Source organism: Narcine bancroftii, chromosome 9, assembly GCF_036971445.1.
Source record: "Narcine bancroftii isolate sNarBan1 chromosome 9, sNarBan1.hap1, whole genome shotgun sequence".
NCBI classification, from domain to species: domain Eukaryota; kingdom Metazoa; phylum Chordata; class Chondrichthyes; order Torpediniformes; family Narcinidae; genus Narcine; species Narcine bancroftii.
Genome location: NC_091477.1, coordinates 40762023 through 40785699, shown reverse-complemented (window position 1 = coordinate 40785699; position 23677 = coordinate 40762023).

Genomic DNA, 23677 nt, shown 5'->3' with positions numbered 1-23677 from the left:
GGAAAGATTTAACACTAACATTGATAGGAAGGGTAAATTGCATTAAAATGAATATCTTCCCAAGGATACAATACCGATTTCAATCATTCCCAACTCCCTTAACAGAGAAATTCTTCAATGAGCTTAAGAAAATAATAAGGAAATCCTTATGGAAAGGGGGGAAACCGAGGATAGCACTAGATAAATTAACAGAATGGTACAAACAAGGGGGTTTACAACTACCAAACTTTAAGAATTATTATAGAGCAGCACAATTAAGATATCTATCAGATTTTTATCAAACAAGGGAAAAACCAGATTGGACCAAATTAGAGCTAGATAAAATAGGGGAGAAGGTACCTGAACATATACTAAATAAGTGGGATGAAAAGCTGGTGTAACATAGGAATTCACCAGTACTGCACCATCTGCTCAACATTTGGAAGAAGATTCACGTAGAAAGGAAAAAAACAAGTACCAACTACCAAAATTAATACTGACACAAAATCAACTAATCCCTTTCACAATAGATAACCTTTCCTTTAGAGAATGGGAGAGAAAAGGGATCAAAAGAATAGAAAATTGTTTTTTGGGAAATAATTTATTATCTTTTGAACAAATGAAGTACAAATATGGTATAACTCATGGTACAATGTTTGCATACCACCAACTGAAAACCTACTTGAAGGTCAAATTGGGAAGCAGACTGAGATTACCAGAAGGAAGCAGTTTTGAATATGTGATTACAGAAACAACGATAATTAAAAGATTTATAACAAACATGTACATCAAACTGCAAGAGAAAGAGAACGATGAAATAAGCTGTAAACCCAAACAAAAGTGGGAACAAGATCTAAACATAAAGATAAAGAAAGAAACATGGGAAAAACTATGCTCCAGAACTATGAGAAATACAATAAACACAAGGTTACACATGAAGAAAACGGGAACAATAGTACATGCAATTTGGGCATGTGAGAAAGTGGAAAAGTTTTGGGAAGATCTAAATCAGGTATTAAATAAAATCACAAAAAGCAAAATACCAAAAAATCCAAAGATCTTTCTTCTAATAATATAAGAAGTAAAGAACTTGGCCTCGATTTGGATGAAGCACAAAAAAGATTTATTATGATAGCCATAGCTGTAGCAAAAAAATGTACAATGTCAACCTAGAAATCAGAAGATAGCCTGAGAATACAACAATGATACATAGAAATTAATAAATGTATTCCATTGGAAAAAATAACATAATTTAAGAAATAACATCACAGTATTCATACAAATTTGGGAACTGTACATGGAACACAACAGAGAGGGCCTACCGTGGACCTCCACCCCCTAAACTGACAGAATGAGAAGAAGATGAAATGAACTGACCCAGTGTGTAAAAGTAGATGACACAATTTTCTTCTTTATTTTCATTGTGCGATGACATTGTTTAATGGGTTTAATGTATCATATATGTTGAACGTTTAGTGGGTGGGGAGAGGGGAGGGAAGGGGGTAAAAGGGGAGAAAATCACACTGTATATTCAAGAAGGAAATGTTTGTGTGTATTTTGGTCAATATGGTTCATAGTGTGAAAAATTAATTTTTTTTTAAAATGTGGAGTCTCCAGGACAGATCCTCAAAGATGTTCACACCCAGAAATTTGAAGTTCTTGACCCTCTCCAGTACTGAGCCCTCGATGAGGACTGGGTTGTATTCCCCTGACTTTCACAATCATCTCCTTGGTTTTGCTGATGTTGAGCTCAAGGTTGTTGTTACACCACTCGACGAGCTGATCTCTCTCCCTCCTGTACACTTCCTCATTGCTATTTGTGATTCTGCCGAGACTGTGGGTGGTCATTGAAATTGTACCCGGCCACAGTCATAGGTGTATAAAGAGAAGAGCAGTGGGCTAAGCACGCATCCTTGGGGTGCACCTGTGTGGATGATTATGAAGATGAAATTGTTTCTAATTGATACTGACTGTGCTCTTCCAATGAGAAGAAGGGAAGTACAGAGGCCTAAAACTTGTAGCTTCTAGATCAGCACATGATCAAATTGTAGAGCAGTCTTCATGGGCCAAATGGTCTACTTCTGGACTGACATCTTATGATCTGACCCTCCCTATCTAATCTGTGCCTTTTTAATTGAAGGCTTATCTGATCCTCAAAGTTGATTCCAATAACTTGCCCACTATCAAATGTGACTGGTCTAATTTTGTGCACTTTATCCTTTCTTCCCTTTTTACTTAGCAATACAATATTGGCATCCCTCCCATCTCCTGCTGGGAAGAATTGAGAAATAACGCTCAGTAGCTCCACAATTTCCTCTACTACTTTGAACACCCTCTAGTACATTTTGTTAAGGCTGTCAATATTTATCTACTTTTAAATAACAAAACTATAGTACCTTCTTTTTGTTGTATTTATACCATTTGATATTTTTGTTTTTCTGCATCCCTAGGAACCCCTTTCACACTGACAACCCTTCTAGGAAGTGGGTAAACTTACCAGCTATGCTGCACCTTGGGAGTCTTTCCCATCAGTAACCCAGCATTTTAAGGGGGCGGGGGGGTCCTGCCTCTAGCTGTGATAATGCAAGTGCAGGTTGTGCTTACACACTACCAGAAGGTGATAAGTGAGTTAACTCGACCAGGCACTGACAATTGCCCCTACCAAGCGTCAGAGCCCAGTGGGGACATTTCATTCCACAGGATTACCAGGAACTAAATTAGCCACATGGAATCAGGAGTGTGAAAGGGGGAATTGGAAATGGAGGGAGGCTCTGTCCACCTGCTCTCCCATTTAACTCAAAATTGAGTCCTTAAGTATTCTCTAACTTATTGGGATGAGTGGTCAAAGAGAGTTCATACCTAACCTGTTAGCACTAAACAAGGTACAGCTGGTGCATTCATTTGATTAGGGACAACATATTTCTACTGATTGATCACCTGTACATATCTGAGTTGATATTTCCAAGTGAGTTGTGTTTAGTGAAAGCACACAGAAATTACAGTGTCCATAGGAGATAAAGATATATTACTGCTTCTACCTTGAAAAAGGGTCAGACCTGAAATGTCAGTCAAATATTGCTTTACTTCTAGGAACACTGCGAGACCAAATAAGTACCTCGATCATTTCTGCAATCACAGCATCTGCAGAATTTTAGGTTTCACTCTCAAGTTAGTGAACTGTGTACCTGAGTACATTTTAAAGTTAAAGGGAACAGATTTGTAAAAAGGAACAGCACATTAATGTCAGCATCAAACGCACAAGTGCAATAACCTGTAGGGGAACATTGAGCTGAACAGCTGGGTTCAGGTCAAATTCAGGAGCTGACGTGTCAAAGGGAGTCTTGAATTCTTCATCAATTCGCAATCACCTTGACTGCAGCCATCTGTTTGTGGATAAACTGTGATCAGCAGTGAATGAGGGAAGGTATCTCTGCCATCGCTTTCTTAGTGCTTGCATCAGAGCAAATAGTGGACTTGAGGGCTGTGAATCTGGACCTATCATTTGGTTATAAGACCCCTCTGGATTGCAGAGAAGTGTGGGCAGTGAGCAGTGCTGGGCAGAACAATATGGGTTCCAGAAATGAGAAAAATGTGGTTGTTATCTTTAATACAGTGGGAGAGTTGTGTTTCCTCCTATAATGGCCGATCACTGAGGCCAGGTGGTCCCTGATTTTTGAAATGTGTTTGGATGTGCATGCCCTGGCAGCATCTAATTTACCACCATACTAATTTGGGATATAATGCTTCCATATGTCATTTATATTGGTGCCTTGAATGTTTAAGCAGGGACTGTTTATTGTTTGAAGCACTTATTGGAAGATTTCCAGGTTTGTATTAAATGCCTAAGCAAAGCATTTCTTTGCAAATTGTGATACTTGGCCCTTTCTGTTTCCAATTTCCAATATACATTGACAATTGGATGTGTGTATGTTTTTTAAAAAGTATGCTTTTTAGGTTTGAAGATGCCATGTTGATAGTCGGAAACCAGATCTCTTTCCCTCTGTCTCCTTTCCTCTAGTTCTGTATTCACAGAACCATCCCATTCCCGATCAGTTCCCTCCTTTCCTGTCCTCCTATCCATGTTCAGTTGACATATTTGTCTATTAGCCTGTGCTCCTCTCCCTTCCCTTCCCTTTCCCTCCAGTCTTTGTATTCGGACATTTGCCTGCCTTTTGCTCATACCTTGAAGAAAGACTTGGCCCTGAAATGTTAGTTATACACTATATCTTTACGTCCAATGCATACTGCAAAATCTCAAATGTTTTTGCAAGATCATATTGATCAGTTGGTAAAATGGATAGAGAATGAAAGAGAGTTTCATCCTGTGAAGGATGAGGTGATGTATTTTGGAAAGACTAATAAGAGTAGAACAAACCAAGTGTGTTGTAGGGCTCTTGGGAATATCAAAGAGCAGAAATCAAAGATCCCTGAAGATGGCAGAACAGGAGAGGTGGCGAAGAAGGCATATGCCTTTCATTTGCATAGAATATTAGTAGAGGATTGTGGTCAGCTTTATAAAACATTGGTGAGGCAAAATTTGGCAGAAATGAAGGTCTTACCAGCTACAGCTTCCCAAGTGCATGCATCATTTATTATCACATGTACTGAGGTGCAGTGAGAAAGTTTATTTGCGAGTAGTCTAGCTAGTCATCACAGCTCTCCAACCCTTCCACCTATTATTTTTCATTGGTGAGGCAAAATTTGGAATATTGTGCACAATACAAAAAAAGTGTGATTGCCACAGAGAGAGAACAAGGGAGCTTACGAGGGTGTTGCTTGGAACAGAACATTCCAGTTATAAGGACAATCTAGATAAGCTGGTTTTGTTTATCTTGCAGCAGAGGAGGCTGAGTGGAACCTTAAATAAAAAATTATTAAGGGCATAGCTAGGGTAGATAGTGTGAAATGCTTCCCCATAACAGATATCTAAAATGTTTTTTAAGCTAAGGAGTAAAAGATTTAGAAAGGTTTTGTATTTTTTTCCCAAGTGGTTGTAATCTGGTTTGAAAAGTTTGAATGGGTGGTGGAGACTGATATTGTTTCCGTATTTAAGTATCTAGATCAGCCATTCTCAACCTTTTTGGCTATGGTCCCCCAACTCTGCTCAAAGTTTATGGGTCTCCATGAAGCAGACAAGTTTAGTTGGTTTCTTTGGTACTTCTCTCCTACTGACCACCTAAAAACATTTAATAAATTATGATTTTAGTTCTGGGCCCCTCAAATATGCTACAGCCCCTGTTGAGAATGGCTGAATTCTAGATGATCACAAATCACCAAGATATCTCAATGGTCTGCATGGATATGATGTGCAGAAGGGGATTTTATGGCACTGTATGATCCATGATTCTATGATTTCTTCCACTGTAGGAAAGTGCTGAGAGATTCAAACACACACCATATTATCTATATCTTATTAAAATGAGAGGTAAAATCAATCATGAAAATGAAGTGTGAATGGAGTGTAACTGACTTTGAATTATATATCCCTGTATGTGTAATGTCCATGTACACAAATTATATACTGGGCACATGGCCCAAACATTAATCAGTGTACAATCATCTTGGTCACCACTCCTGTCAAACTGATCCTTGGACATGTAGTTTATAAGTATCATGGTCCTCACCTAAGTGCCTGAGATAAAGATAAACTTTACCTCATTGTTGAAAAGAAGACGAAGAAGAATTTAGCTATGATGCTATGGCAGATCGGGTCTCTCTGCGTTCTGACAACAAGTCATTCTACTCTTGTAAAACTCTACAAGATTTTTTTAATCATGACCTATTATGCACAAAGCCATGTTGACTATGCAAATACTTGTATATCCGATCTCTTGGAACACCTTCCAATAATTTACCTACTACAGGCAGCATCCCGGATTACGAACAACTCGTACATGTGAATGGGCTGTTCCCTAATTCGCACATGCGTATAATGTGCAAAATGTTACCTCACGAATGCTAAATAAGTAAAATGGTCTCCATTGGCCATAACTTTAATAGGCCGTATAAATGCTATTAAGATCATAATTTTACCCAATTTTTTGTATATATTTCAAGCAGTTTCAGTTTTATTCCTAAATCATTATTTGACAATAATAACTAACATTGGAATAATATGGAATAATAAGAATGCTAGGTTGAGTAAATTTCAGTTATAAAAATTAAAGAAAGATGATAGCAGGTGGGAAGAGTTCCCACCACTTCACATCAGGTTGTAGCCTTTACTACACTGCTGGCCAGAAGAGCCATTTTATTTAAATGGAAAGATCCTAATTCACCTACTTTGATGCAATGGCTCTCAAGATGTCATGTTTAAGTTTAGAAAAAAATTAAAGTTACACTTTTGATACCTCTTAAGTTTGAAGAGAATTGGCGTCTTTTTATAAACTATTTTCATATGACTTCATTTGCATTTTGATTTCACCTTCCAGACTGTTCTGGATTTCTGTTTTTTTTAAAATTAGCAAGGCCCAGATAAATAGATTGTACTGATCTGTTCTAGAGAACTCTGAGCTGCCCAGCCTTTTTGTTTATTTTAGTAGGTTAGATGAGGTTTTAACAATTTTTTTTCTCTTTTTTGAATATTCCAAATTGAGGAGAAAGACAATACTTTTCAATATATTAAATGTTGTATTATATATTGCAATATATTGGTTTGTTTTTACTATTCGATTCTGTATTCAATTCTCAAATATTGTTTACTATATCATATTCAATAAAAATATTAAAAAAGAAAAAACTGTAATTGCCTGTTCCACCTTGCATCCAAATTTGGCTTATGGACAGACCCAGTTAACGGAACTCGTTTGCAACCTTAGGACTGCCTGTATTGATAGCAGGCTCATTGGCCTATAATTTCCTTGGTTCTTTTTGGAGTCTTTTTTAAACACGGTACAATCTGAACTATCCTCCAATTTTCTGGAACTTCACCTCTGGCTAAAGACTTTTTAAATATATGTCAAGGTCCTGGAGATTTACACATTAGTCTCTCTCAACGTCTAAAAGAACACTTTGTCAGGACCTGTAAATTTATCCACCTTTATTCACTTTAAGAACTTTATAACTTTAACATCCCAACTGATAGTGGTCAATTCCTACTTCTATTTTTTTGTTACTGTAAAACTATTTTTAAACTGATGAGGCACAATCATTTCCCAATACAGGGTACCAAGGTAATTAGTCCCTAGTATTAGGCAGTAATTATAACATGGTCAATAATACTTCTCAGCTTTATAACAGTTCTGGCAAAAGCAATGTAATATGGATGTACTTTTTAATGTATTGAATAAAAAAAAATTGGTGGCAAAATAATTTTAGAGTAACTATTATTCTACTTCCTCTATTTTATAAACTCATTATTCACTAAGAATAAAGAAAATTCCATGTTGTTATTTCTGTTTTATAAAATTATGGGGCTGAGTAAATGGTGTAAATTTCACAGTAATCCAAGAAAAACAGTGAAATTCCTCATTAAAGTTTAACAACCATTTCAAAAGTTTTGACAATGTGTCTCAGTTTGCTAAATTGATTTACCATGTGTTTATTGCCTTAGTCGGAGATGGAGAGGGTCAGAACTTTCTAGTTCCTAGGAATCTGTATTTCAGAAAACCTCTCCTGGAGCCAGCACATCAAGTCAACTCTGAAGTATGCACACCATCACCATACTTTCTAAGAAGTCTGAGGAGATTTGGCATGTTGGCAAATATTCTATCACACCTCTGCATGTTTCACTCTTGAAAGTGTACTGGCTGGTTGAGTGGTTTGGTCATTCAAGTGTTCAGGGCTGCAGAAGGTAGCAAACATAACCAGGTACATCATAGACTCTGACCTTCCATCCATTGGAGACATTTATGTGTGAGTCAACGTCATGAAAGACCCCTTTTTCAATAGCCCCTTTCACACTTGCATCCAAGTAAATCAGCCGTTCAGTGTCCCTGGATAAGAATGGAGGATTTTGGCCTTTCACACGAGACACTCCTAACTGGAACACTGAATGTTTTCATACTTGCAAGGGTTTATCCCCAGTGTTTGGTCTGTTCTACCTTTACTCGGAAGTGCCTGCAATGCAATTGCCCATTTTACACTTGCCTGATCTCAAAGCCAGCGTCTAAAGATGCCAGGGATTGTACTAGGGGTCGAGGCCGGCAATCTCCGGTGTGAGATGATGTTATCGGACACCAGTGTTGAGCAGATTTTGCTTTTGCTCTTGCCTCTTTAAAGCTGATTGGTGTTCAATTCCTGGGATCACTGGCAAGGGTGAAAGGGGCTACTGAGACATTTTTAACATAAGACCAGCACCTATAGATTTAAGAGCAGTTTCTTTTCAACAGCTATCAGGCTCTTGAACCTCCCTTTGTTATACTAATCATGGATTGCTTTGACCACAAAGGAATATCTACAGTCTTGTGATCCCACTGTTAATTCTTGCACTATTATAACTGAGAATATTTAATATCTACCTTTTTCATTTGCTGTCTTTTTAATTTAATGTAGTTTATTTTTCATGAAGTACCTGAAGCAAGAAAGAATTCTGGTGCCTACATTGTGCAATATAACAATAATTATTAATATTATTTTGAAATCTGTACCTTATAGAAGCCTTCAGATTAGTGATGAAAATCAGCTTTAAGCAGTTCCTAAGGTTAAGTTTCATTCTGAATTATATATTCTATCATTTCAAGAATTTCAAATTGCTGATACCATTTAAAATTACACCAAAGGAGCATTTTTATTCTTGACAGTGCACAAGGTTCATTGTATAGGCGCCATGGATTTGGAACGGAATGTCTTTTACAAATTCCATGGAACAAACGCAAACTTGACCTGTTGAACAGTCTTTGTGAAATCTTTGCTTAATGAGCCCCACTTAATTTTTGATGATTTCTCACTCCTGTGGATTTGGGAATTAATAACAAATCTGCTGATCCATTGTGACAGATCTATTGACTTGTATAAAGCAGTTACAAGTAGAAGTGAATACATATGAAATCAGATTCTGGTTTTTTTCTACTATATGTTTCTGTCTTTTATATTCTTGTATTCTTTTCTGATGATTTTGTCACCCAATTTTACTTCAGGAGGAGAAGATTGGTGAGTGCAGAAAATAAATGAAGCAAAATTCCACTGAGATTTCACATTTTTTTTCCCCTCAGGGTTGTGGAATTTGCTTTCACGGTTAGCATTGGTCCTTAAATTTAGTGATACTTCAGAAGGGAGACGTATTGACCACATTCCAAGGATTTGGAATTGTTAATGGCACCAGATAAATGCCAGATGTCTTTCCTTCAAGAATAGTAAGGATATGAATGAAGAGCTTATTGTCATATACACGTGGAATGTGCACATAAAATGAAGGTCTTACCAGCTACAGCTTCCCAAGTGCATGCATCGTTTATTATCACATGTACTGAGGTGCAGTGAGAAAGTTTATTTGCGAGTAGTCTAGCTAGTCATCACAGCTCTCCAACCCTTCCACCTATTATTTTTCTGCTTTTTTCTCTTCTGCTCTCCCACCCATATTCACCTTTGTCCTCTTGCCGGCTGGCCTGTGCTCCTGACCCTGAACCTCTCTTCCCTCCTCCCCCACCTTTCTGTTCAGACACATGCCTGCATTTTGCTCATACCTTAACCAAGGACTCAAGTCCAGAACATTAGTTATATCCCATTGGTTTCTATAGACCTGCTGAGTTTCTCAGCACTTTTGGGTATTGCACCTTTCTTTTTTGAATATTTTATTTATAATTTTTCAAACTCAAACAGTTTCCATATTTAAATATTTACAAATATAATTATAGTCAAGTACAAAATCAACCACTGAGTTCAAGTTATTTTCCCCCTCCCTCCAACCCTCCACACCTCACGTAAAGGACATCGACAGGAATCAGCATTGGAATTGTCCCGGTCCCTTATTCCTTTCAAGTAGCTTCTTAGTTCCAAGGTTCTTTCTAGACATACTAATTCATTTAGGGGCAGACACTATTCGAGACACTATTGGACATCCACATTCACTCACCACTCCCAGACTAACAGGATCAAAGGAGAAAATGGAAAAGAAATTAACCAATAAACAAGGTTTGAGGATTTTCCACATCTTAGCAGCCGGAGCCTGGACTGTCAATCCTTGGTTGTTCTTCGATGTAATATAATGGAACAACTTCTCTACTTTTCCTACCCCTGCCCTTCCCTCCCCCCCACCATGGAAGAGACTATAGGTGGAGTAGGGGGTGGAGGCACATAGGTCCACACTATACCTGTGCTCCAATGTAATTTAAATGTGGTCACCAAATTTTGAGGAACATACTTTTTTTTCCACATTATAGGTAATTTTCTCCAGGGGTACAAAGCTCCGCTTTTCCGTGTTCCAAGATGGGAGTCAGATTTCCAGGTAACTGCTATGCACTTCCCGACCACTGCCAATGTGATCATTATGAATTGTATTTGAAATTGGGACAGCTTAATCGTAAGGCTCACGTCCAGCATGTTCCCCAACAGGAACAACTCTAGATTCTGTGGGAACTCTTTACCTATAATTTCTCCCAGGACTTGGTGTAAATCTACCCAAAAGGGCCTCACCTTGGTACACGTCCAGGTTTGTGTGCACAAAGGTTCCTGTCATTATGCCACACCTAAAGCATTGGTCTGAAATTTCTGCCTTAGCCTTGATCAATTTCTGAGGCATCAAATATAACTTAATAGATCTTATTATATCTGCCACAGTATTCCTCTGAATGTATGTGAAAAAGCAAATATAAATAACTACAGGATTTATGCAATACATTGAAGTAACATGGAGCCAAAACTTTTCCCTTGATTGAAGTATTGTTTCTTTGCAATTAAAAATGAACTTTCATACACAATTTAGCAAACTGTGGATCTTTAATAGTTCTTTCCACTTGCGAGAGCACAGAAATATGAGGGTTTGAAAGAATGTCAAGGATGATGTTTCCTAGCAGCACTTTGTTAATTCTGGAGAAGAACTAGCATTTTCCTTTATTTAACTAAAGTAATAACTTCATCTCCTGTCTACTGAAACAGGCAATACTCTATTTTCAGAATAGAACATAGATTTCTGAGAAGGTGGTTTTGCTCACAGGTCATTAATTTCGGGGAAAGGAATGCATCTCCATCATTGTCTAGTCGTGTTGTTTTATTGTCTAATTAATTAATATCTGGAACAAAGGTATTTAATTTTGTATCTGCTTTCCAGATCAAATCAATCATTCAGATTGATCATTGCAATTTTAATAATATATGCTGATGAATGATGTAATGTTGAAGGGCTTTGTACATTTGTTATGGAACTGCATGGTTTGATGGGACTCCAGAGACTGGAAATAATATTGTATTCACCCAGTATGCAAACATTTAATTCATATGGAAACTCATTTAGTTTGTGAAAATTCAACTGTGATTACAAATGCTTCTTTCTAGTGCCATGACTCTAGTTTATCAAGATTAACAAGTCTCCAATGCATCCTGCAAGGGTGTATTCAATTATTTTAACCTAATAGCTTTGTCGTCTCATGATTGTTAAGTATACCAAAAATATGAAACCATTAAAGATTTATGAATAACTGTTTTGTTGTTCCCAGGTTATGAGTTGAAATTCTATGTAAGTAAGCAACTGCCAGTTGAACAATCATGAAATGCATACAGTAAAAACACAAAGCTGGAGAAACTCAGCAGGTCAAGCAGTCTCCTTTATATAGCAAAGGTAAAGCTACATCATCGACAGTTCGGGCTTGAGCCCTTCAACTTTCATCAAGGTAATGCCTACAGTCTGCCGTTGAAAACTTGTGTATGTCAATTTGTTTTTCATTGTTTTCCCAGCACAAACATAAAAGCAATTTTTACTGAAAATTAGCTGCATGTGAGGTTTGCCCTAAAATGATATTTTCATACAGTTTATCATTTAAAATATTTTAATATTTAAAAATATTTGGTTTATTTTATGGGAATTGCTGTGTGCTATTAATAATCATTTATGACTGCTCAGTTGCCAGATAGTTCATTGATGCTCTTACCAGACAAGCTCGGTCCCACTCAATGAACATTAGACAATGTTCTTGTGGTTTTGGATAAAGAGACTGAGACAATACTGGTTTACAAAGGGGAAGAAAGCATTTTTAAAAGGGCTGATTCAGTGTCATCAAAACCCAGGCATTTGGGCATCTAGCTGGACAAAGCTATCTTGGAGCTTAATCCTCTTTTACGACAAGCCTGTACACCAGCCTACACAGGTCAGTTAAACACAGGACTATGTTAAATTGCAGAGTGAAGCTTAACTCTTAAAATCAGGTGACTTAAGTAAAGTAAAAATTAAAACTTTTTAAAATCCCAACTGGTCCACTTTTGGCTTTAGTGTGGACTGAGTGGGGAACAAACTTTTACAAGTTCCTGATGTGTAATTCATTTAAATATTGTAATATGGCTGACCGTCTGAATTAATCTTTTGTATCTTTATGTTGCTAAATTTCACAGGCCTCACAAAACTTGACAGATAAAAGGAGGTCATATAAATTTTGGGATCAGTGCAACTATGGTGCTTTGCTTATCAGCTGCCACTTATCCTTGTCCAAGTATTCTACAAAAGAACGATGCAAATTTAATAAGTGTTTATGTATGATCAACAGGCGATCATAAAACTACTCCTTCTTGGGCTTGAAAGCCAAGGTGACTGTAACAGGACATTCTTACTGCTAGTTATATGGGGGAACATAAAGGGGGGTTCTGATACAAAATGGTGACCATTCTTTTTCTTCCACTGATGCTGCTCAATGTTGCTCAATGTCTTGAATTCGTCCAACAGATTGTTTTTTTTTAAATCCAGATTCCAGCATCTGCTGTCTCTTATGTCCATAATTATATGACACTTGCCTGTGGAGGGATTCTGTTTTCTTGACTTGACATGGGCTAATTCATTATAACCAATTGCAACTTGGAATAATTGAAATACACAGCTGACTTGTCAAAATAAACAAAGTTTTTTTTTCATATTCCGATGTAGCCTTGTTATATTCTCAGCATATATTCATACATGCTACAAGACTAATTTTGATTGGCCTGTTGGATATCTTCCCCAGCTCTTGTAAACCCTTACTGTTTAATAGGATATGATAACAAAGCAAATAAATGCTTCAAAATGGGTGTCTTGAAACTTTAACTTCCTATCTTTGGTTACTATATTGCAAAAGAATTCCGAAAACTTGGCAAAAATGTTGATAATGTCCTGCTGTTTTCTCATTTCTCCACTTTAAAATGAGAACTGTGTGGTTCTCGTCAGGAGCCCCTTGCAAAGCTTCCAGCTGCTTCTGGCTAGCCTGTAAAGTGAGTCAGGCCTCGATGAGCTTTCTCCTTGGCAGCCCCAGTTCAGGAGCGGATAAGTCTGGCATAGAGAAGAGGAGAAATCCTAAGAGACTCAGCCCTCCAATGTCTTCTGGGCAGTGTCTGTGTGATTAAAATGGTACAATCAAATGCCTTTAACACAAGTAGCCACCTCAATATGTGAGATGATCAAGGGACCATATCCCCCACCCCTCCCTCCCCATGCTCACACTCTGTAGACCTTTTTCTTCGAGTTTATAAGAAAGGTTATACGTTTGCCCACAGAAGGTCCAATTTGTGGCAGCAATGAAGGAATCATTCACAGAACAACCAATTAAATTATACCAAGTACATGTCAGGTAGAAGTAGGTGTATAATTTCTGGAAGCTCACACCAATTGCTTAATTATAATGAATGAATCTAAAAGTACGTTCAAACATGATCTAACATCAGAGGTTTTAACATGACTTGCACTGACAGGATCTTCAGGACCTACAGGATCAAGCCTTTGACATAAACATTAACCCTGAACTCTATGACCCAGAGAACCTGGCTTCACACACAGGTTTCTGTTTCGGCCCCGGCCTCCTACAGGATGGACCCTCTGACATGGACTTCCACCCTGAATTCGGCAACCAACAGAACAGAGCTTCAGACACGTATTTTGACCTTGGACACTGTGACCTAAAGGACTGAGCCTCTGTCGCAAACTCCCAGCCTGGCTCCAGAAGTACACAGGCCTCTTTCTCTCCACCCTCTAACTTTTCCAACCCTTCCCCATCCTCCCTTAAACCCTTCCTTCCCTCCACCTCCTGATCCACTCAATCCTCCACCCCATTGAACCCCTGTTTGGTCTTCACTATCCCCTCAGACCTTCCCCTCAGAAACTGAATGATTTGTCCTCAGTAGTGGCCTTACCTTTGTCCCCCTTTGCCCACATCTTAATGAGTTCAGCTCGCTATGATGTTGAACTCTTCTTCCATCGGCTCCGTCTCCATGCTTAGTCCCACAATCACAATTCTCCACACCACCCTCCCCCCCCCATCCCCCACTACAGATACCTTCTCCTGCTTTAAGATGCCTTCCTTCTGAACACCTCGTTCCAGTCTTCTACCTGCTCTGGACCTTTACATTTCCAACTTCTGCTGTGATGTCAACTATATCAACTTCACTACTACTCCCCTCACTCATTCCAATCTCACCCCTTCTGAGTTCCTGGCCCTATAATCTCTCTGCACCATTCTAAAACTCATCATCACACCTGCACACAAGGGTGATGCTGTTGTGGTCTGGTGCACTGACCTCTATCTGGATGAAGCAAGATGACAACTCTCAGACACCTCCTTTCTTACCCCTCCATCAGGACCCTACTAAAACTCATCAAACCACAGTATCACACTCCATCTCTGAACTCATTACTTCTGGTCAATTCCCTGCCACAGCCTCCAACCTTGTTGTTTTCCAATCCCATACCACCCATTTCTACCTCCTACTCAAGATCCATAAACCCAATTGTCCTGGCAGACCCATCGTGTCCTTGTGCTCTTGCCCCACTGACTCTGCCTTGGTCCAGTTCCCCCTGACCCAAATCTGGGGCACTTCACAACTTCAACAACTTTCAACAACTTCCAGTTCCCAGAATTTGATCACCTCATATTTACCATGGACATACAATCCTTATACATCTCCATTCCCCATACTGAAGGCCACAAAGCCTTTTGTTTCTTTCTGGACTATAAACCCAACTAGCCCCCTCCTTCAACTGCCAGAATTTGTCCTCACCCTCAATAATTTCACCTTTGACTCATCTCACTTTCTCCAGGTTAAAGAGGTAGCTATGGGTACATGCATGGGCCCGATCTATGCCTGCCTTTTTGTTGGCTATGTGGAGAAATTCATGCTACAAGCTTACACAGGCAATGCCCCTCAAATCTTCTTCCACTACATTGATTACTACTTTGGTACTGTCTTATGTACCCATTGAGCTTGTTGAATTCATCCACTTTGGGCCAACTCTTTCCCCCCCCCCCCCCACCCCCCAAACACTGACTCAAATTCACTCTGTCAACATTCTCCCTTTCCTTGATCACTCCATCTCCATCTCAGAAGACAAATTCTCTCCAGACATCTATAAACCCACCAACCCCCACAGCTACCTTGACTACATCTCCTCCCACCCTGTTTCCTTGTAAGGATTCCATTCTCTCATTCCCTCATTCTCCATCGCATATGCACCCAGGATGAGGGCTTCCATGCCAGATCTTCAGAGATACTTTTCCTTCCTCAAACAACGTGACTTTCCCTCTACCACCACCAACTAAGCACTCACCTGCATATCCTCTATTACCCGCACATCAGCCTTGGCCCCCTCTGCCCCATTTGCAACAAGGATAGGATTCCTCTTGTCCTCACCTACCACCCCACCAGCCTTCATATACAACACATCCTCCTGCCCCATTTCCACCACCACCTACGAGATCCCACCACTAGACACGTATTCCCTTCCCTGCCTTCCACAGGGACCGCTCCTTCCATGACTCCCTTGTGTACTCCTCTCTCCCCACAAATCGTCTCCTTGGGTCCTAATCCTCTGACCACCAGAGATGTTTCAATTGCACCCACCCCTCCTCTCTCACACCATTCAGGTCCCCAAACAGTCTTTCCAAGTGAAGCAGCATTTCACTTGGGAATCTGCAAGGTTCATCTACTGCATCTGGTGCTCCCGCTGTAGTCCCCTCTACCTCGGCGAGACTGGTCACAGACTGGGAGATTGCTTTGTTGAGCACCTTGGCTCTGTCTGTTGCAATAGTGTGGATCTCCCAGTGGCCACCCATTTCAATTCTCCATCCCGTTACCTTGCCAACATGTCTGTTCATGGTCTCATGTACTGCCAGTCTGAGACCACCCATAATTTGGAGGAACAACACCTCATCTTACGACTGGGCACCCTCCAATTAGATGGCATTAATATAGACTTCTCTGGCTTCTGTTAAAACTTGGATTTCTCCCCCATTGTTTGAATTCTTTCTGATATATCCTGCTTCTGCCTTTTCTGGGTTTTTTTTTTCTTGTAGAAGGTCTCTGGCCTGAAACATCAGCAAAATATCTTTGTCTCCTATAGATGCTGAATAGACTAGCTGAGTTCTTCCAACTATCGGTGTTTTTACTACAATCACAGCGTCTGCAGCCTATCGTATTTCTCTTAAAAACTATGTAGAAGGGAGTTGAATTTCAAAGCCAGAATTTATCTAAACTCTTGAATATTGATTGATTTTCAGCCCAAATTGGCTGGATTAAATTTCATTTTTCACTCCTGGATGCTGTTCCTTCTCCAGTACTCTTTCATGGGTGTTTGACTGAAGTAGATCCAGGTGAACTGTATCTTTCTAGTTCTGCCACACACTAACAATTCTTTGATGTAGGAGATATGAAATTTGCAGGGAAGGTTGATAAGGTTGGGATTAGAATTTTGTCACCAACCTCCTGATTTAAAAAAAACAGGTTTGCTTTTGAAGATCAGATTAACTCAGAGTAGAACAATTTTAGTCACACTTCTGCACAATTTAGCACTTCTCAGTTCTTGACAGGATCTTTGTTCCCAGGCACTTTTTTCCCCACTTATGATCTCCAAGGTAGTGTCATCTGCAATATGTGTCTGCAGTGAGATTTTCATCTCTTAAAACAAACATTCTCAGATCAGCTTTTTTCCATTTCCATTTATACTGAAGCTGCAACTTCAAGGATCAAGACTCAGACTGCATTGTTTGATTTCACTCAGATCTCTGACAATCCACAAAGCTTGATGTCCTTGTCTCAGGACCACTACAGGCAAATTATATTAATTGCTGCCACATCTCAGTACTTTGCTGCTTATTGCTACATTCAGGAGTTCATCCAAACTCCAGGAAACAAGGTTATATTTGCTTCTTCAGCCTACAATAGCAGGTAGAGAAAGTACACCATTCCTTATCTCCAAAAATGCAGAACTCCTGTGGTATTACTCCCTATGCCCTGGAAATGTCCTACCCTGAGCACTTGTCAGTAGCCCTAGAAAGACTCCATTCTTCTCCAGACTGTCCATGTCTTTTTGTTTTTCCCCCTTCCCCTCCACATTCACCCACCTTTCTCCCAACGCAGAGCATAGAGTGTGTCTTATTTGGGGAAGAAATCAAAAGTATGTAGTTCAGAGCAAATCCAGAGTGAGAACTATATTTTTGAATTAAGCTTAATAGCCTTCACTTGATTGCATGTAGCATTTGCAATAAGATGAGATGACATTAAGATCTAAGACCTCTTACAAAGATGTGGTTATAGATGACAAGGACCAGGCGCCTAATATTCCAGGTATACAATGTTCTAAAGGTGCAAGCCAAATCAGAAGGGAGGGTGGGGGGGGAGCACCATTAACCAAAGAAGATAACAGAATGGTATTGGAGAGAGGCACTGGATATTAATGTGAAGGTTAACATATTATCACATGGTTAACATAGCAGTTAGCTATTACAGCATTAGTAACCTGGGTTCAAATCTGATGGTCTCTATAAGGAGTTTATATGTTCTCCCCGTGGCCTGCAAGAGTTTTTTTACAGGTGTTCTGGTTTCCTCTCACCCTCCAAAACGTACAGGTTGGTAGGTTAATTCTGCGTTATTGGGTGGTACGTCTTTCATGGGCCAGAATAGCTTTCAACCATGCTTTATCATTATTTTTAAAAACATGGATAGAAAGGGAAAGAAGACACTGGTGAGAGTAGTCAGTGAGCTGAGAAAATATGATTGAGGGGATCGTAAGTGGGGTAATATCTTGGCATGTCTGAAAAGAACTGCAATAGTCATGGGTAGTTTTATGATCCAAACTAGCAAAAATATCACAGAAGAAAAATATATGGAATATGTCAGGCATTTTTTTTATTAGAACAGTATGTCACTGAACCTCCCTTGGAATGGACTATTTCAGTAATAAGGAAGAATTCATAAGAGATCTTGTTAAAATATTTCAAAACTTGCTCAATTTTGGGATGCTATGAGCTGTTTGGAAAACAGCCAATGTGTCTCCTTTCTCAAAAAGGAAGACAGATCATGGGCATGGTAGGCTAGTAAATTTAACACCTGTTATTAGCAAAATGCTAAAACCAATCATCAAGGAAGAACTGACATCATTTAGGAAAGCTGAATGTAATCAAGCCTGGACAACATGGTAGACCGTGGATGACAAATTTGCTTGAATTCCTTAAAGATGTGATCGGGAGAGTTCATGGAGGGGTATCTGCAAATGTTTACCCCTACATTACAGCAGTTTGGGTCACTGAAATTCACCCTCATCCAGAGGAAAAAATGTGAGATAAAATAAAAATTGCTGATATGGAATTTGTGTGGAGGAAAAAAACAAGTTGAAATAAAATGCAAAGGAAACAAATTTTGTCAAGGGTGAAAGGGGAGAAGTTAAAGAGGAACATTAGGGAGAAGCTCTTCATGCAGAAGTAGTGGGAGTATGAAATGAGCTGCCAACTGAAGTGGTGAATGTGGGCTCAATTCTAACATTGAAGAAAAATTTGGACAGGCACATGAAGGGATATGGACTGGTGGCAGGTCAGTGGGTCGAGGCAAAATAATAGTTTGGCACAGACAAGGACTGAGGGGCCTGTTTTCTAGGTGCTATAATATTCCAAGGTTCTATGGTTCACATTACAGAAAATTTTGATGCATGTGGTTTTTGCAGGAATGTAATATAATTAGTTTTCCAAAAAGTGCTTCATAAGAAGCAATTGAGAGACCAAGGTATTGCAAGAAATTTGTGAGCATAGATTGTAAACTGACTGTCACATAGAAGAAAAAAACTAGTTGGACTAAATGGGTCCTTTTCATGTGGAGGGATGTGGCTGGTACCATAAGGATCAGTCTTGGCCCTGAAATGGTTTACTGTTTGTATTGATGATCTGTAGGAGGGAAGGAAAGATGAGATTTCCAAATTTGTTGACAAGATTAAAATAGAAGGGCAAGATTATGATGAGGACACTGCAATTCTGCAATGGGTTATTGACAGATTGAGTAATTGGGCCCAAAGCCTGACAAGATGAGTTTAACGTGGGGAAATGCAAGGTCACTTTTGTAAGAAGCATCAAAGGGTGCATTAATTGTTTAAAGGAGAGAGATTGCAAATAAGTGAAGTTCAGAGGGATCTATATCTTATCATGCAGTTATTCTCAATGGGGGTCACTGCACATTTTAGGGAGCCCATGAACTGAAATGATAAAAACATGTTTTGTATTCTTTTTATGGTGTTGGAGAGATGTACAGAAGAAACCAACTAAACTTTACTGCTTCACAGAGAAAGGGGCCCATAGGCTTTGAGCAACATTCTAAGAGGGCCATAGCCAAAAAAAATTGGGAATGGCTCTTTTAGTGCTTGAATCACAAAAAGTTAGTGGCAGGTCTAACCAGTAGTAAAGAAAACAAACAAGATGTTGGCCTGAAATATGTAAGGGTTGTGGATTAAAAGAAGGGAGGATTTGTCAGTGGTACAGGGTATACTGTGCACAATTTTATCCCCTTATCTAAAAATAAATATAATAGTTTTTGAGGAAGTCAAAAGAAGATTTACCAGACTAATTCCTGGAATGAAAGGTTTTCTTCTCAATAGAGTCCAAACAGTTTGGGTTGTTATGCCTTGGAGTTTAGAATGATTCAATACCTTATTTAAAGGGTAAAGAAGCTTCACATAATTGATGAATTATCCTTATTTCCCAAGAAAGGAAATAGGGATAATCCAGGAAATTATGTTGATGAGCCTTGTATCAGTGGTACAGAAACTACTGGGGAGGATACTGAGGGATACAATATATGCACATTTGGAAAGCCATGGTCAGACAAAGACAGCGTGGCTTTGTGCAAAACAAGTTGTGTCCTAGAAAACTGACAGTGTTTTTTGAGGAGGTGATGAAGGTGGTTAAATGAGGGTAGTGCATTGGATGTTGTCTACATGTTAGGCGTTTAACAATATGTGGCAATTTGGCCTTGCCCGCAGAAAAAAGAATCTCCGGGTTGTATGTGATGTCATGTTATGTATTCTGACAATGAATCTGAAATATGAATTGAGAATGCAGCTCAAACCATTCATAAAAATCTCCCTTTCCCCCAAGGACTTCGTCTACATCTCTTGAAGCTTTGGATCAACAGCCAATATATGATAGGACCCATCCAACCACACTCTTTTCCCTCCAGTCAGGAAGAAGATTCAAGAGTGTGAAATTGTGCACTTCCAGATTCAAGAACAGTTCAGTTCCCACTGTTAACAGACTACTGAACAAGTCCCGCACTCATAAAATGTTGACCTTGCTCTGTTTTTGTTTTATTCCATCGTACTTGTGTATAGATAGATTTACTAGATAGCATACAAAACATCTTTTCACCGTACCTCAGCACGTGGCAATAAACCTAAACTTGAACTTGACCTGCATACAAGGCCAGGGATAAATTTAAAGGAGATATCTGGGGCAATTTAAAAAAAAAATACAGAACAGTGGATGTCTAGAACAAGCAGTAGTACCATTTAAGATGTGAATGTGCAGGGAATGAAGCAATATGTATTATGTACAGGCAGAAGAGATTTAGTTTAATTTGGGATTTGTTTTCGGCACAAGACAACTGTGTTATACAGATCTATGATCATGTTGAGATGTTTCCACTTGATGGAGTGTCAAGAACAAGGGTTGAAAATACAAAATAAGGAGCTGGCCATTTAAAACCGGGGCATGTAGAAGTTTTTTTCTGTAGTGGATCTCTGGACCTCTGCCCTGAGGTAATGGAGGCTAAATCATCCGATATATATTTCAGGTGGAGACAGTTAAATATTTGAAAGATCAATGAATTGAGGGTTACGGGAAACTGACACAGAAGAGGAGTTGAGGCTAGCATAGATCAGCCATGATCATAGTCAATTGGTGGGGCAGGGCTGAGGGACCTCGTTATGTACTTCTGTGTCCTTGTGCTGCTGGTTCACTGTGTTAATGCAGAGCTTCGACACAGAACAAACTGCCTCCAGATGAACAAACTGCCTCCAGAGCTGCAGTTTGACCTGCTGAGTTCCTCAAGCAGTTTGTTCTTTGCTCCAGCTTCCAGCATCTGCAATCTCTGGAGTCTCCAGGCCAAATCACTTTCTCTGTTTTGTTATGTTTATGTGAGGTCACACAGCCACGCCATTGAGTCGATACATAAATCATGTGTGTTGTTTATCACAACTATCACAGATAGTTTTGTTAATCAATTAATTGTGCACACAGCACATGATTTATGTATTAGATAGTTTTGATAGAAAAGGAAAGAGATTAAAAGCATAACGAGGTTTCAAGTTATTTCATTTGAAAGTGAAAAGGCCCAATGATTTCACAAATGATGCTCTGTGGGCTAATAAATGTTATTTGCAAGTCCATAACAGTTAAATGCTACTTAAGTTACCTTGAAGGGCTCAAGCCTTTGCTGTCCAATGGTCACTGTTTGACCTACTGAGTTTCTCCAGCATTTTACAGTTAAATGTTATTGGGCATTTATAGAGCACGTATTACAGAACAGTCATCCTTGAAGACAAATGCCCTTCCTCTGAGCATGAGAATAGAGCAAAATCCCCAGTATCCATCACTTACAGGGATTGCGGGTGCCAGATATGCAAATGTTCCATGTGCCTGAGACACACTGCCTAACTAATACTCCTGTATTAAGAATAAAGAGGTTAAAAGTTTTGGGGAGAGTCACTCCAGAAGTGAGTGGCACTGGCCAGCACTTCATCCTGGGTGATGCTATTTTATTCAAACAGCTGCTGCAGGCGGGGCAATGTCTGGGGCACTCCACTGACTGAATATATGCTCCCATCCTCAAGGGGTTGTGCGTTGCTTCAGAAAACATTTAAATTTACAATTTTAAACCTTTATTTAAATTTTTATTTACTGTAATTTTATTTATTTATTTCCTCCATTTTTTTTATTTGCTGTTTGCTTGAGGTTGCCACTTGCTTGAATTGTGGATTCTGGGGATTTTACAGTATAAGGAGGAGAAGTTGAACAGAATATCTCGCAAGTCTCCATCTCCATTCTTATCTGATTTTGATCTGTTTCACTTCTCTGGCTTGACCTAAATCTCAAATGCCTCAGTTTTGCCACATGCTGCCATACATACTCCTTTACTGGAAAAGTGCGTTTAGAGTTGGATTGCAAAATTGTCAGCAAATATTCCTGCGTCTGACCTTATAATGGAAGGAAGGTCATCGCTGAAGTAGTTAAAGATAGCAGAGCATTTGTCACTATCGTGAGGAACACCAAGAACAATGTCCTGTGGCTGATAAAGTTGACTTCCAACAACCACAACCATTTTCCCTGCGCTAGGTCTAATTCCAATCATAGGACTACTTTCCCTTTGATCGCCCATGAGTTCTGATTGGCCTGGGATTCCCAAGTGCCACAATTACTGGTAATCAAAGGTTCGATGAGTGTAACCTTCCAACACCTCTTTGGTTTGTGCCTGAATAAAAGCTCTGAGGTTTGGAGATGAGTGAATCTGGTAAAACCCGAAATGGGTTTTGATGAGTGCTGGTCACTCTTCTGATGACTGAATGTTGATTGATTGGGCAGCAATAAGCAGAAGTTGATTTGTTCCATTTTATGTGGATTGGACATGCCTAGGCAATATTCCACATTGTCAGTTTTACATCTGTATGGAACAGTTTGGCAGACATACTGTTGGTTCTGGATTAACACATGAGAACAGAGAATTAAATTTGGCTATAAGGCTCCATGGTTTGCTTGTCCATGGCCAGAAGAAAGGAGTTTGGACACACTTCATTTAAACTATATAAGGCAGAAGTGCCAAACACATTTCAACTTGACCATTGATATAAGGAAGCCACAATGTAACATACTTTGCAATGATTGTATGCTCACCTTCAGTGATAACTTTTTACAGCTTGAAATATCAAAATGAAGACTTTGAGGTATAAAAATGTATTGCAATGCTTTGTGTCCCTCCAAAAAAAAAATGCATTAGTTTTAAATTGGCATACTAGTCAGTCCCTTAAGATAGATGAACCTTGTATGTGCATGGAACTCTGGCATGCTTGGCCTGGTGAGTCATTTGCCTCAAATCATTTCAATGTCCTTGATTTATGAACAATTTCTGTTGAAATTAATGTAATGGGTCATTTTTTTCATGCAAAAATGACAGAAATATAGTTCAAGACAATTAAAGACTGAAATTTTCTGATATATTACACTATTATTTTGAATATGGCTAATAACCAACATTCACTCCTTCCCTGACCACTGCCTGTGCATGGTGTAAATGGTGGGACTTCAACAGTTCAATTTACCCTTGTTAATGCTGTGGAGAATTT